This window comes from Argiope bruennichi, chromosome 4 (assembly GCF_947563725.1).
Source record: "Argiope bruennichi chromosome 4, qqArgBrue1.1, whole genome shotgun sequence".
Classification (NCBI taxonomy): Eukaryota; Metazoa; Arthropoda; class Arachnida; order Araneae; family Araneidae; genus Argiope; species Argiope bruennichi.
In genome coordinates this window covers 102,848,652-102,865,369 of record NC_079154.1, presented here as the reverse complement: position 1 = coordinate 102,865,369, position 16,718 = coordinate 102,848,652, and the positions used below count along the sequence as shown (strand labels likewise).

Sequence of the window (16,718 nt, the reverse complement as noted above, 5' to 3'; positions counted from 1 at the left end):
CGGTAGTTCTATTTCAGGACTTCTCTTAATTTTTTTTACTTACAATATTTTGTCTGAAAAATAGTTCTCATTCTTATGTGTATTTATAAGGTAAGGTAATAGAGAAGAAAAGCTGAAAATTCATTTTGACTGATAAAATTTCAGGAACAGTTTTTGTAAAGCTGTTACGAAATGCCTTAAAATTAAAATAATATTTGGGATTAATTTACCTGTGATAGAAAATAATGACAGTTGTTTAGAATTATGGTCTTCAAATTATTGTTTAAACGATTGATTTTAAAATCATATAAGCAGTCTACTTTTAGACTAAATCCAATACACCTGCCGTTCGGTAGAAGTTAACAAAAGAAAATAGGTGTGTTTCCGTTCATTTGTTATAAAAGAAGAGAATTTAAATTGCGCTCGGCATTTTTATCTCTTATTTTCCGTTAGCTTTGATGTCACTCCTTTGGATGAGCATTTGCCATGAAACGGCGGGTGTTCCTCAAAAGATTATTATAATCATGATATATGCGAATTTATCTTTTTATTTCTATTAAACGATACGAAACAGCATTTGACTCTGAAATAATTTGGATAGGTTCGTGCTTCATCACGATTAGCATTAGTCAGCATAATTGAATTGGAACTAAAACATGGTAACTTTTCTCATTTTTGAACTTGTTTTTCAATTTTTTTATTTACAGGAAATGTGGAGCTCATTTGTGTCGAGATTTTAAGCTGTTGAATTTTAGCAATGAATTAAGGTTTAGGCCACTTCTGTTTTGAATAAACATCCCGCGAGTGCTCCAATTTTAAACTTCTTCATGTCACCCAATTTGTGTGGATGTTAATGAAGAAAAAAAATTAGTTGACATGAAAGTTCTTCTGCTGTATCCCAGGATTTCCGGTATCTAATGAATTCATCTTCAATAGATTTGAATTATATCACTTTTATTAGGGTATATATAATTCTTTCCGCTTTAAAAATATTTGAACCTTTGCAAAAAAATGCTTCTCAATAGCGATTTAAAAAAAACATTAACTATCAGAAAGGTGACTTTTATTGATGTTGATTTGATGTCTTGTTAAGGGCAAAATTAATATTTAATACAAAATAGTGAAATCGCAACTCTGCTTGCATCATCTTCAATTAATATTCAAATGCTTTTCTAAATTTGAAAACGCAATTTTTTAAAATTATATAAAACTAAATTTAATTTAATATTAGGAATGTTACAAAATAATATCCCAAAATTTAATTTAAAAACTCCCGATTTTAACTTGAATAAATTCGATTTCATAGCTTATTTTGTATTTTCATTTAATTATAAATTCATAGAAAATGCCTCAAAAAAAACTCTACAGACATAAGTAATTGGCTGTAGAGTTTCATTTATACATTGAGAGAACTATAAATTGGCTGTATCTGAACTTACTGATTATCAGTTGATTAATACTTGCTTAAAATACTTATAGATTATCAATGTATCAGCATTTTAAGCATGTACCAACGTTATGCAAAAAATTGTCTCCAAAAATGATAGTTATAGAATACTTCAACAATACAAATTGCTTTTCAAGTGAGTGAGTCTGTCGCTATGGGAATCATTGGAGCAGTGCGTTAACAACCAGAGTCCGAGTTTTACTCACAGGGACTTGGTCTTAAATTATTGTTAAATAATTCCTTGTGATAGATTTATTTCAGAGAAAAATAAATGTCTGTCGCGTGCTATACCAAACTGGTTCATTTCGAAAATGAGCTCCATTCTATATATTGCCGCATTGAAGAAAGACAGTCGAATCTCCGAATGGTCATGGCACTGGTCTCATAATCCAGAGACCGTAAGTTCGAATCCCGCTAGAGACAATGCGATTCATAGTATATGTAAATATTTCATTCCTTGATTTTGTTTTCCTTTATTTCATGTCCCAGAAGATTCTGGCTATTTCTTTAGTTCACCAGACAAGTGTTCTGGAACTTTCCCTGCTAGTATAAAAGATTTGTCAGTCACTGTGTTCCGAGTGTTCCGAGTTCAGTTAATAAATTGGTTTAGCTCTACTTGTGTGTGTCATTGAGTTCTGTACTATCTACGTGACAATATTAACTAATACTGTATCGAGTATTTTTATTTCTCTAAAGGAATTGTACATAACTTGGACAAAATCGAAAAACTATTAATGTTTCAAACTGGTAGCTGTATTGAATCTTCTATCATTATACCCTTGCTATAATTTCCATATGCTGCTTCCTCACAATACCAGAATAATTAAACATTTTTGTGTATAAAAAATACGTAAGTTATTTAATCGGATTTTAATTTGAACTTTGATTCGTAAACTAGTTTGCCTGAATACCGATTCCCATTCTGTGAATATCAAGATGACGTGCTAGATTTTTCTCATTAAATTTACTTAAATGAAACAAAGCTCTATTGCATGAATATTTTATAATCCTATAGTTTTTCCTTCTTAAAAATGTATTTTCAAATTCATTTACGTTGAAAACTTTACGTCTGTATAAAAAAGGCAAAAATTAAAGTTAAATTTTTTTGATTCCAACATTTTACCATTAGTTATCCCATGCTGATAATGACAAAATGACGTGCTTTTTCTAATTAAATTATTTACTTAAATAAAGCTTTAAAGCCCGAATGCATGGATGTTTTGTAATCGTATAGTTATTCCTTTTTAAATATTTTTTCGAACCCATTTATGTTGAAAACTTCTGTATTGAAATGCGCAAATCTTTCTGTTGAAATTGTTTCAGGCAAGCATATTTTATCATCACGTAGTTAACGCATATTGATAATTAAATGAGGCTGATTAAGATACTGATTACTGAAATACAAGAATATCTAAATAGCGTATTTTTTTGTTGAGTATCAATTGTAAATTTGAGTCGGTTCATTGCACAGAACCGCATAGTAGTAAACGTAGTTGCGTTTGCCATATCGTATTTACATATGCAATCTTGTCTTGCTTTGTGCCGTTTTAATGTTGCAAGACGCATAATCTAGTCGGTGACTAAAAATTTTGTACTTAGCATGTGCTATCTGGATTGGATTTCACTTTCTTATTCCTGCCATTTGAAGCTAAAAATCATTAATCTCATAGGTGACTTCAGCTATTCGTGCAAACTGTTCTTCCAGTTTTCGTCAAGAAACTTTCAATGTGTTGTCTTTTCTGTTTTCCTGTTTGTATTAACTTTTATATGAAGACTAGATGTAGAAAATATTGAGCATATAAAGCAATTTTATATAGAACCTCAGTATAGAATTTAGACTTTACATTAGATTTTAAATTGATTATCTGACATCAGTCGTGTAAAGCAACAGTGATATATGTACAAAATGAGATAGAGATCAAATGGCAAACTACATTCTTCCAAGCTTCGTCCTTTCGTATATATGACCAAACTTTCTTCGTGACTAATTCACAGGATTGTAATCTGCATCTTCCTTTATCTCTTGTATATCCTTTATCTCTTGTATATCCTTTATCTCTTGTATATCCTTTATCTCTTGTATATCCTTTATCTCTTGTATATCCTTTATCTCTTGTATATCCTTTATCTCTTGTATATCCTTTATCTCTTGTATATCCTTTATCTCTTGTATATCCTTTATCTCTTGTATATCCTTTATCTCTTGTATATCCTTTATCTCTTGTATATCCTTTATCTCTTGTATATCCTTTATCTCTTGTATATCCTTTATCTCTTGTATATCCTTTATCTCTTGTATATCCTTTATCTCTTGTATATCCTTTATCTCTTGTATATCCTTTATCTCTTGTATATCCTTTATCTCTTGTATATCCTTTATCTCTTGTATATCCTTTATCTCTTGTATATCCTTTATCTCTTGTATATCCTTTATCTCTTGTATATCCTTTATCTCTTGTATATCCTTTATCTCTTGTATATCCTTTATCTCTTGTATATCCTTTATCTCTTGTATATCCTTTATCTCTTGTATATCCTTTATCTCTTGTATATCCTTTATCTCTTGTATATCCTTTATCTCTTGTATATCCTTTATCTCTTGTATATCCTTTATCTCTTGTATATCCTTTATCTCTTGTATATCCTTTATCTCTTGTATATCCTTTATCTCTTGTATATCCTTTATCTCTTGTATATCCTTTATCTCTTGTATATCCTTTATCTCTTGTATATCCTTTATCTCTTGTATATCCTTTATCTCTTGTATATCCTTTATCTCTTGTATATCCTTTATCTCTTGTATATCCTTTATCTCTTGTATATCCTTTATCTCTTGTATATCCTTTATCTCTTGTATATCCTTTATCTCTTGTATATCCTTTATCTCTTGTATATCCTTTATCTCTTGTATATCCTTTATCTCTTGTATATCCTTTATCTCTTGTATATCCTTTATCTCTTGTATATCCTTTATCTCTTGTATATCCTTTATCTCTTGTATATCCTTTATCTCTTGTATATCCTTTATCTCTTGTATATCCTTTATCTCTTGTATATCCTTTATCTCTTGTATATCCTTTATCTCTTGTATATCCTTTATCTCTTGTATATCCTTTATCTCTTGTATATCCTTTATCTCTTGTATATCCTTTATCTCTTGTATATCCTTTATCTCTTGTATATCCTTTATCTCTTGTATATCCTTTATCTCTTGTATATCCTTTATCTCTTGTATATCCTTTATCTCTTGTATATCCTTTATCTCTTGTATATCCTTTATCTCTTGTATATCCTTTATCTCTTGTATATCCTTTATCTCTTGTATATCCTTTATCTCTTGTATATCCTTTATCTCTTGTATATCCTTTATCTCTTGTATATCCTTTATCTCTTGTATATCCTTTATCTCTTGTATATCCTTTATCTCTTGTATATCCTTTATCTCTTGTATATCCTTTATCTCTTGTATATCCTTTATCTCTTGTATATCCTTTATCTCTTGTATATCCTTTATCTCTTGTATATCCTTTATCTCTTGTATATCCTTTATCTCTTGTATATCCTTTATCTCTTGTATATCCTTTATCTCTTGTATATCCTTTATCTCTTGTATATCCTTTATCTCTTGTATATCCTTTATCTCTTGTATATCCTTTATCTCTTGTATATCCTTTATCTCTTGTATATCCTTTATCTCTTGTATATCCTTTATCTCTTGTATATCCTTTATCTCTTGTATATCCTTTATCTCTTGTATATCCTTTATCTCTTGTATATCCTTTATCTCTTGTATATCCTTTATCTCTTGTATATCCTTTATCTCTTGTATATCCTTTATCTCTTGTATATCCTTTATCTCTTGTATATCCTTTATCTCTTGTATATCCTTTATCTCTTGTATATCCTTTATCTCTTGTATATCCTTTATCTCTTGTATATCCTTTATCTCTTGTATATCCTTTATCTCTTGTATATCCTTTATCTCTTGTATATCCTTTATCTCTTGTATATCCTTTATCTCTTGTATATCCTTTATCTCTTTCTTACAAAAGGATCTTCCGTCAATATTACCCACAATCGATTAATCTCAATTTCGTACTCGATTATCGTAATTCCAGAATTTGCTTCTGATGCCCTGTTAAAAAAATAATTAATGCAGAACTTGTAAAACAGAGTTGGATTTTATTAATAAAAAGAGTAACTGAAGTAATTTAGTTCATGACATTAACAAAAATGTGAAGACAACACCTCAGTCCTCAACAAAAAGGTAGTCTTCAGCCTGTGAATTTAACATTTAACGTAATAAATACAATCGGTACTCTAGGCATGTGTCAAGCTAATATAAGACAATGTGGTTTTTAAAACTTTTTATATTTAAAATGAAATGCTAATTTAATACTTAAATATTTTCATGTTTTACAGAGGGTTGTCCATGTTCTCCTCATTCATGTTCCTGACTTGTTATATGTTAACGGAGGTGTTCAGAAAACGTATGTCCTAAGCTCGGGATAAGCCTATTTATCTTCGAAAACTTCTGTAATTCCCTGCTGATGCAATGGAGGAATTGGTTGTGCAACTTTAAAGACAAAAATAACTTCTGTAAGGTTGCAAGCATTCATCGGCAAAGATGTGAAACTTGTCTGAGAAGGATACAAATGTAAGTTAACTACTTTTTCATTTTAATTAGCACTTTTCATAATTATGATTTTTACGATTTCTCAAGCCAACTCGACTTACAGATTTAGTAGTATAAGGTTCTTCTGCATCTTGGTTGAGTAATGAGAAACTTTTGAGTTTAAGGTCTTAACATTGTTGCATATTTATAAAAAATGAATTCAAATTAATATCTAAAATAAGATTTTTACGCTAGGATTTTGAAAAGAATGTTACTAAAAGAATTCATCTAAAAGACGATAGCAAACAGTATCGCCATTATTGTGTTGGGGGGGACATTTTTATTTCAAAATAATTTTCGAATAAACAGGCGTCTGAAGGTGCTGTTAATTGCTAAAATGCTGAATTTTTTAGTGACAATTCTCAAGTTTTAGAGGTTTCAAAATAGTTAAATCGTCATAAATTGATGATTTCATAGACATGCAAGATAATCTTGCGTATCTGGAATTTTTGTCGAAATACGAATGGCTCAGATTGTAAGCCTTCGACAATATTAATTAGTACGCATATTTTTTAACAATTTATTTGCATTATATAGCGGGTTTTAATATTTAATGTCATTTAAGTAGTCATATATTCAAAATTTTCATTCTTGTATTTAAAAATAACTTATTATAATAAGTAGTCAGGAAATTGAACTATTTTTAAATAAAACTGTTTATATCCCGTGTTCACGCTTGGAACTAGCAGTGCATCATTAAAAACTTCTGACTTGCATATCGCTTTCATCAGACATTTACTGCCGGTTGTAGTAAATAGAAGCGTTCGTCGAACACTTTTACAGAATAGGAAGTGAACCAGTTATGAGCAAGTTTAATCGTGCACTCTTCCTTTCCCATTGTTTATAAAAATTGTTGATAAAACTTCTTAGTAATTGATTTGGATGTTCAAAATGGCAATTTTGCATGCCATGGATTTAAATGCAAATATTTGTCTGCAAGACATGATAAATTCTTACTGAATTTCATTAACTGATACAATAATCAGTGTTCATATTCAAAATGTTTTGAATTTGGAAAGCCTTGCAATGGATTGCAGTTAAAATTTATTGCATCGTAAAAAGCGCTTAATTTTCGGAATATATACTAAATTTTTGCAACTTGCATTAATAACAGAAATTCTTAATTTATTGGCGTAGTAAAATTATCTTAATGTTGAATTTATTAAATGTACAGATGGCATCAAATATAGCTCTTATCACTTTTTATCCCCGATTTGTGTAGCATTTATTAAATGAGAACTAATCTTAAATATTTCATTTAAGTTTATAATGATTCATATAATTAACTTTACAACATTCCTCGGAAGCATATGCAGCAACCGAGATAAAATCGAAGTCTAGTCTGTCTGCGAACCAACTTCTGCTTTAAAGAATACAAATGGAGAAGCAAAGAGGCTGATAAAATCTTGTTTGATTAGAGTACTTTAAGCTTTATTAAAAATGACAGCGATAAGGCTTTTCTTATATTTAAAAATATACGAGCCAGAGGTTCAACAAAAAATAACTTATCTTGAAGATTAGCATGTTACATTAATAGCTGTTATTTTCCCTATTATGCATTTTATCATTGCTATTAAATAGTGAGATTTTGATATCTTCCTTCCAAATAATTCTGATCCATTATTCCAGTTACCATTGTTTGTATTGTTTAATTTTTCTAAAATTTGTTCCGCGTTTAAAAATGTCTTTTCATGGAACTCCTACATTTATTTAGTTCAAATTCTTGCAATCTGAATGGAATAGCCCAGTCAACGTCAGTGGAATAGAAGTCAACTTCACTTAACATTGGGCTATTTCAATTTACATATTCTCAAATGATTCATGTAGACATTAATTTAACTTTTCGTCATTTGCTGTACCGTTTCCTGCTTCAACTTGTTCAGTATAACGACTTGGTTTCTTTCTACTTCGAAAATGTAGGCGCGTCTCCCTTAGTTAGATTTCCACTAATTTTGTAATTCCATTATAACTAAAACCTTGTTAAATCAACAATGTAAATTTAGTTTTTTGAGTGACCAGAAAAACATCAACTTGTATTTGTTTGTACAAAATAGAACAATAAGATAGCTTTTCTGGAAATTTTTGATAGCTACCTTCTCTTAGCTTCAAATATAAATTGCTCAATTCTGATCATTATATAATGCCACCTTATTACTGCCTTAATCATGCGGATTGGCTACATTTAAGGAAAGAATAGCTCTTATCAACTGAATCAAGATGTGCTTCTGGTTATTTCGCTATAACTTTTTAATAAATAATTGAATATAGTTTAATGCATTATATTGGTCAAATTTTTAAGTGATGAATACTCTTATATTAGTGTAAATACTGTCATAATTATAAGCCTTCAAATTTTCTAAATGTACTTTTCAAAGTTTCCACTATTTTGGCCACTAATATAGATAGAACGATATAATTAGGAAAGATTGATTTATGCTTTAATCTTTTTTAGCTTTGAATTTCTATTTTGAATATCGTGAGGCTTCAGCATAGCTAACTGAATTTTTCTTTCAGGACTGCATTACTTGCAATGGATATCTATGGATATGCAAACGAATTCTCTTTGAATGGGAAATCCGACCAAGCAGACTGCATTAGGGTCTTCTGTTCCAAAACAAACAAGCCTCAAGCTGCAATATACGTCTACTTATGGACGGATTTAAACCTTCATAACAGAGGTTTCTCAAGAACAGTATCAAGCGTTTACTAAACGGAATTGTTCATGGTGATATTTTTTATTTAAACTAGTTTAAGATCAGAAATTACCTTGTATATATCGAAACTAGTTCACCAACTAATATTATATCCCTATTCTAATTGTAGTGAAGTAATATTTAAACAAATATCCTAAATTTGAATATATACTTAGAAGGCTTGAAAACGTTTTTTGATCTTGAATTCTAACTTCAAATTTGTCATTTAGCAAGCACTCTTTAATTTTATAAAATTCTTGCAAGACCTTACGTTATAAGAAATGTTTGATTTTTCGAAATGTAAAACCTAACTGGTTCTATTTATGACAAATTAAAGGATGTTATTGATTCACTTCAAATAAAACCTTAGTCATATTAGAGAACAAAACTTCAAGCAATTTCAATTGTTATCAGAATCTTGGCTGTTTTAGCGTTAAAGATACTATCGGGGAGCTGCTTGCAAAGCATGCGATTTCCAGTTATATTTTATCTAAAATTTATTTTGTGTATAAATCAAACTATCGCATTTTATTTCATGAAATACTCCACAAAAAGAATTTATATAGACGGATATAAAAATTGTTTCCTTCACTAGCCACATTTCGGAAGCAAATACTTCTGCTCCATATTGAAATTCATGAAGCTTCATATTTATTCATCTGAACTTCGCTTATTCGATAGTTGAGTATTTTAAGCAGGAAGATTAGCACTTGATGCGACTATTTTGTTGAGTATTTGGACGAACATCTGACTCGCAGGCATTCATTTGTAGTTTTTTCAAATGTACTTCAATCTTGGAAGTGTCTGTTAATGTTCCATATCAGAATAAAGGATTCGATCAGTTTTGAAGAATTCTAAAGCGATATTGAGGGCTCCATACTACAACAAATCTGAATTTTGGAATGTACCAATCCAATTTAAATTTGATTTTTCATTCACGTGAGCACAAAAACACGACTTCACATGTCTGAACTGCCGAATTAAAGCTGTAAATTTCGTAAATTTACAGCTAATACATATTCCAATAAAGATACATTTATACACATGGTTAGATGAGGCATACTTACACATAGGCAAAAATTTGAATGAGTCCAATCAGTTAGTTTAAATTTAATCATTTCAAAATTATCTCAATCGTTCTTAATTCAAATCTTTATCACATACTCAAGCAATTCATTCGTCCAAATATCGCAGTTGCAGTGATTTGAAGAAATTTCGAATTTTGCCTGACTCCAATATTAAAGTATAAATTTAAGCTTCTTTATAAAAGATAGGATACATGGGAAAAATAAGGGGAAGTGCGTGCGCACGCTTAAGTTGAGATTAGGATAAGAAAGCTAAGATGGGTTCATTATAGAAATGGGAGTTAAGAATAGCTTGCCCCCCCCCCCTTGCTTCCCTTGCTTCACGAAAAGGATGGGATAGGTGTCAGCCGGCTGGCGACAGGGTGGGAAGGTATTTATATCGCTATATTTAACGCTACTAACCCATATTATAAAGAAGCTTAATTTATAGTTTCAATTTTGGTAGGATGGGAAATTTGAATTTCTCCAAAGCTGCAGCATTCCCTAATTTCAATATTCATCACATTTATGTTAGAATGAACTCCATGGGACATGCTTTTTAGGCATTTTTCCAGAAAATACAGATTGGTTCTTCCTGTTATCTTCAAATAAAACGAGCATCATTTCAAAATAGATTGATTTCTTTAGTTCAAAACTTTCATTAATCAAGCGTCAATCTCCTCGAACTTCTTGCTTATATTTTAAAACATTAAAGACAATAGTCAGTTAACATGTCATAAATTTTAATTCTTCTGTGAAACTGCAACTAAGTACAAAATATTTTATCAATTTATCAGCAGTAATTATCTTCTGGTGTGTCTTGTATGACTTAATTGTTCTATTAAACATTCTCCGAATAACGGCCAATGAATATTTCACATGATTACAAGATATTTTGTTTCTCCCAAATTGTAATATTACGGTTACTGAAAGCAACTTTAATACTATAGGCACACATTTAAGTAACTGCTTTTGATATTTCTAACTCTCGAAGATTTTCGTTTCTTTTCACCACATACCTTCGAACTCAATCTCTCATATTCCCAGTCACGGGAATTCGTATATCAGGAAAGATTTATTGAGAAAGAAACGTGTTAAAATTGATATTCAATACACTATATATCACTAAAGGAATTATACAATAAAACTATAAAAGGGCATTTGGTAAAAAGTTCCTAAAATGTGATGTAAATTTTGAATTTCTTGGAGAAATTCCCGATTAAGGATATCAATAAAAATTATCCTGAACTTGTATGGAGAAATCAGGTCTTCATCTTTCTGGAGAAACCACTCAGTTTCTGATTTTGATGTTGGACATTTTATTTTTCTCGTTGTTCATCAACTTGGTTCGATATGATCGATGGAATTAAGATTGAAAGTAGTTGAGAGTGCAGCTATTGACGTAATGAAGTGGGTCGTGGTCAAGATCTTTGTTGAACCGCTTGAAGTATGGCAGGAATAGACTGTTTTCAATGGGTCTTTCCTGTTCCATAATACTGGATTAAGGGAGACTTAAGGTTGTTTTGATAAATGTCTTCTATTTAAGTCATTATCCCATTTCTTTCATTGCTGACGACACAATGCATTTAGTATACTTTAAAGGAAGCTTCTTAGAATGAGAGGAACGGACAAGGACCGGTCATTTCAAAGGAAACCTGTAGAAATAGGCTATTTGGCTAAGGAATCTCCTGCTTCATAGTCCTTGTGACTTTGTGCTGTAACAAATTATAATTGAATAGATGGGTGTACGAGTAGAATTTGTATTTCTTATGCCATTGGGTTTGAAGACGTTGCACTTATCTCCTTTAAGCCGAATGATAGCTCTGTATATCTTGCGAATTTTCTCCTATTTGCTTACTTACACGCTCTTTTAATGGTTAGAAGTGCAGGCAAAAAGTCAATTTTCATCCAATTTTCTTGTCTTTCAATAGGTAAGATGGTTATTTCAGAAGACTCGAAAGGCAAAGCCAGTTTGTTCTTCAATCAGTCAAAATATTGGACTTATTCAAAGACTGGAATTCTTAATTTGGCGAGATTGTCTTTTAAGAGGAAATCTGAATGATGAACTTTCGAATAGAGGCATTTGGTTTAGCAGGCCTGTGGTTGGAAATGTTAATATGCCTAGTCATTTCCAGAGCTTGAAATGAGTTGTAGCTTAGCCTGTTTCTGCTTGCACTCTAATGTGGACGTATTGGATTCGTTCAATGGCTTGTTACACTGCAGTGGACGTTGCGTAAAATCTTCAAGGACATTGACATGCATGTTCAGTTTTAACTTAAAATATAACTTCTGATATTTTGAATGAATACATCCCTAGCAGAATAAATTTCTGCATATCTATAAAAGAATTTTCTGCAAATGCTTCAAATTTTGGCATCTAATGGGCTATTTGTCTGTTATGCAAATAGTTTTAAACTCATGTGTGCCAAAACAAATTCCAAATTATTTAATTCTGCATCAGTGGAAAAGAGCCCCATTTTCTTTTGATGTGTAGGAATGGAATTTTCAATAAGAGTGCTTGCTTTCATTGGAAATTTTCTAAAGTTATTAATTAAATGTATTTTATCTGAAAATATCCTAATACTCCAATAAACCAAATCTATAAATTTTTATAGTAGTTGGGGAATTATTTCATACAAAATCGAAATAGTGTTGGAATTTATTTTTATTTGTTAATCGCACTGCACCTGTATAACTATTCGTTTCAATATATTGTCAGTTTGTTTCTGAAATTTAAGAATTTTTCTAATAACATACTATGTAAGCAAGTCTTACAGATCTGCTTAATCTAAAGCATGAAATGGTTGGAGTCTTTCTATTTGGTTTAATTAAATGTTAGTACAAGGCTATTAAGTTATTGTATTTTTGCTTTATTGTATACTTTGTATTCTAATGTTACTGCATAAGTTAAATATAGATTAAATGCTTAGAATAAGTTTAAGTTGGATGATGTTTAATTGAAAGTACAAATTTTCTGAGATTTAGTAAAAACGCATCTATCTACATAAAGACTGACAAGATTATTTAAGGGCAAATTTGGTCGTCTGATTCTTACGTAAAATTCATAAATTCCACATTAAAGGTCTTGCTTTCCCATTTCCACTTATGCCTTTCACTAACTTATTTGGAGCAATTATAAATAATGCGGCTACTTTATAAATACTGGCAACATTAATTTATAGCCGATATTCCATCCTTCATTAAACTCTTATCGATCTGAAAGTGAAATCCAATAAGTTATGCTAGGCTAGAAATGAACATTGAACAGAAATTCAAGTTGGCTATGCTTGGCTTGATCTATTAAAACATATAATTATAAATAAGATTGTTTCCCACACCAATTTTTTAATTAAATTTTTGGAGTAATGTCTTACCAACAATTCTCCAAATTCCAAAGTCTGGAGCAGTGAAAGTGGAAATTATTACCGTTTCAAGACAAACTTGTGAATTGAGTCACAAATAACAAATCTTCTCTATTTAGAATTTGGATCTCTATAATTCTATTTGATTGCATTGTTTTGAAGTATTAGCTTGGAATTACTATAAGAACAACAACTTTTCAATATATTAACTTATGAATAGTAATCAAAATGAAATTGATTCAATCTGCTTCCTGCTGAATAAAAAGTATAGAAAATGAAATCACTCCCGATTCTCAATGGTGGAGAAATCATGCATTTCTTTCATTTGAAATTGACCGAATATTAAAGGAAAGGAACAAAGATTTTAAAGATTATAAACTGGGTGCTTTCCCACTCATGAACAAGAATTTACTGGATGCTTTGAACAGTGGCTGAATCATTCCAATACTATATAAACACCTGTGTTTTAAAGCGGCCTAGAAGTTTTCACGAAAGATTTGCATAATTCAATTTTGTTAACTATTGTGACATTACTGCATTGTTAAACAAGTAATTTGTTCCAGACGCCTGAATTTTACATCACTAATAAAATCATGGCATGATTATTCAGTGGTATTGTTCAATTGCCTTTCTCATGTCATGATGTTCTTCTGCTCAAATCGTGGAATGTATAGAGCAGATTTCTCTTGTATGTTCAGCATTTCTTCGGTTTCAATAAATGCAAGATCACGTCTTGTACTGATAATGTGCAAGATCTTGATTTATTTTCTAGTGTAAACTGCACAATTTCGACTTGTTTCATTGTTGGTTAGTCACCTTTTGAGCGATCCTTACAGGCTTGAATTAATCCATCTGATTGATGGGAATTGATATTTAATTTCTCTAATTGGAGAGTTATTTCTTTAAATTATATCTTGACTCCCAAGAAGCGATGATCTTGATATATCTTGACCGTTTTCCCCCTTAAAATTCATAAGATTTATACTTTTATAGATCTTTTACGAAGTTACACTAGTTTACTAGAAGTTAGTTTGAAGAAGCTAGTACGAAGTTACTAGATACTTCGTATAATTTAGTATTAACGTTAACACATTATCTGTATCGACATAGGATAAGTTTCAGAATTCAGAAAGTTGGTAAATATGGCAAAAAATCAAATGCTTGGATTAGTTGTATTGGTCATGCTTTATATAGCATTTTTATCCCTAGAACGTTTTTAAACTGAATTACAAGGCTGTCTAATGATAGTCTGGATTCTTCGCTTAAACATCTCTTCAAAACTGGTCTAGATGGAAGTTTTATCTAATTTCAGTTCTTTCTATGGCTTGTTTGCAAAGTAGCTTCCGTAAAGTAGCTTCAGATTTCTGATTAACAAATTCGTTTTTCCTCTTTTAATGGCACATCATTTTTCATTTATAATTCTATAATATTTGCAACCATTGCACTTGCACAACACCATAGCTTTGAAACGGGAAACAGAAGAAATCGCTGTTAATGCTTTTTAATATTAAACTATCACTTTCCTCGGTTTGAATATGCATGGATAAAATAACTTAACTAAACTTTTGGTAATAATCAAACCATTCTTGAAAATTCATTAGTATTTACTCGTTGTAAACCTTAGAAGATTAGCCTATTTCTTGCCAGTGAATCGAACTTTCAGTGCTCACGTTTCTTGTGTAGTTTTCAAATGTTAATGTAGTTGAATAGGCGCTAGAAACTCGAATTCAAAATATCATTCGAATATTCGGTTTAATTTCGCGTAAATTTTATCTAGCTTAAAATGTAATAAAACTTATATTAAATTACCATACAAATTTAACAATTACTAATTAAAAATTTAGCAAATTAAATCAAAACGTGTCATTTTATTAAATAATACTAAATTGCTACTTTCAGCGACAACGAAATTAGCATCCTATTTCTACAGAAAAATAACTCCTAATGGATCTGAAATTATTTTCAATTGTATTCTAGGGAAATAGCATTCGTATTTTAATCGATCTTGAGGCATAAAGGCATACGTTAAGGCATAAAGGACGGCTTATAAAAATTTCTGTCGAACTGCATTTAATCATCTATTTAAAAATAAGTTTAAAATCTTCATTCGGGTTGATTATAAAAACAATTGTCTAAATTTCATTTAAAATTACGATTTGAAAATAAAACTAATTACGAAATTGCAGCATGTAAATGTTTTTAATTGGTAGACATTCCGACATCGCATCTCGAATTCCAAATTGTTATACCTTAAATTACTGCAATTTTTCTAAACTATACGTGAAACGATGTTGCTCATTACTTTCACTAGAAAAAAAAATTCAGATGTCACTAAATACGACTGATTCATAATTGAGTTTTCGATTATTTTTATTGTAGCCTCAAAACATTCTTACTTTTTTGCGTATTTCTAATCTTTGAAATTTTAGCCTTCTTTATTTAAATGGTATAATTCATAAACGGAAAAACTTATAACTTCTGAAATGTACTAGAGTTCTAAAAATATTTTAACGCGCAAAATGTTTCAAAATCTACACTAGTCCTAACTCGATTCCTTGTTTCTCAACATAAGTAAATCTTAAATTTGCAAAATCTGCCCTATTTAAATTTATCCAATAATTGTCATTGTCTCGATGACATCTATGTAAACTTAAAGAACCATATATTTTATAATGTGATATTTGCGTTAAAAGCAGCATAATATACATTTTCATGCCCTTTCCTTTTATCTAGATTAAACTATTTTCATACTAAAAGGTACCGCGAAAATATGAAATGTATGAAAAAGGTTGGGTGGTATACAGCATAGAATTTGACATCATCCCACCGGTCTGCGAAATTATTAGTTTCAAAAGCCAAGACTGTAATTGTATCGTTTCCGGAAAGTCGAGTATATTTGAAGATGAGTATATTTTCGCAATCCTTAAAGTATCTTATTAAGAATTGCTTTACATTAGGATTAGAAAGAAATCTATAAGAACGATTCTATTCGCGTTTTCTTTTGTTCTGCATTATATTCTGAAAAAATAGAAATTTTAAATTGGAATAATATGCAAAATGTGACGACTATTAGTTGTGTTATCAAGATATTACGCGTTGTAATAGTCAGAGCAGTTACAAGATTAAGTCAATGAAAGGGATAAAAATAACGAAACGAAATTTTTTTACATTTGAATTCCTCAATGTTTTTGAACGTATTATTCAATATTCATTTAATTGAAATTGGCAAGTAAAATGCGCGAATTAGGAATATTCCTTTGTCCCAAACTTAAAAGTTGATAGATTTATGCATAAGAATTTTGTTTTTAGGTTTTCACATATTGTATAATCGGTAAACGAGGTGAGGCATTGACTTCCCGCATATCAACAGCAAGTGTTCTGAAGGTATCAATATACGGCATCTTTTAATGCCTTTTGCATGCCATGAATCCACATTATTCCACTATGTTCGAAGAACAGGAAATCATCCGACATGAATGCGCAATGACAATATAGAAT

General features: G+C 30.4%; 1 long non-coding RNA gene across 1 annotated transcript; it reads left to right on the top strand.

Annotated features, from left to right (window-relative positions):
• Positions 1 to 415: 415 nt before the first annotated feature.
• LOC129965412 (uncharacterized) lies at positions 416 to 13,044 on the top strand. Its single transcript, XR_008784208.1, has 3 exons — positions 416 to 638; positions 5,849 to 6,083; positions 8,616 to 13,044. It is a non-coding gene; the product is annotated as an uncharacterized LOC129965412 (long non-coding RNA).
• The last annotated feature ends 3,674 nt before the right edge of the window (positions 13,045 to 16,718 follow it).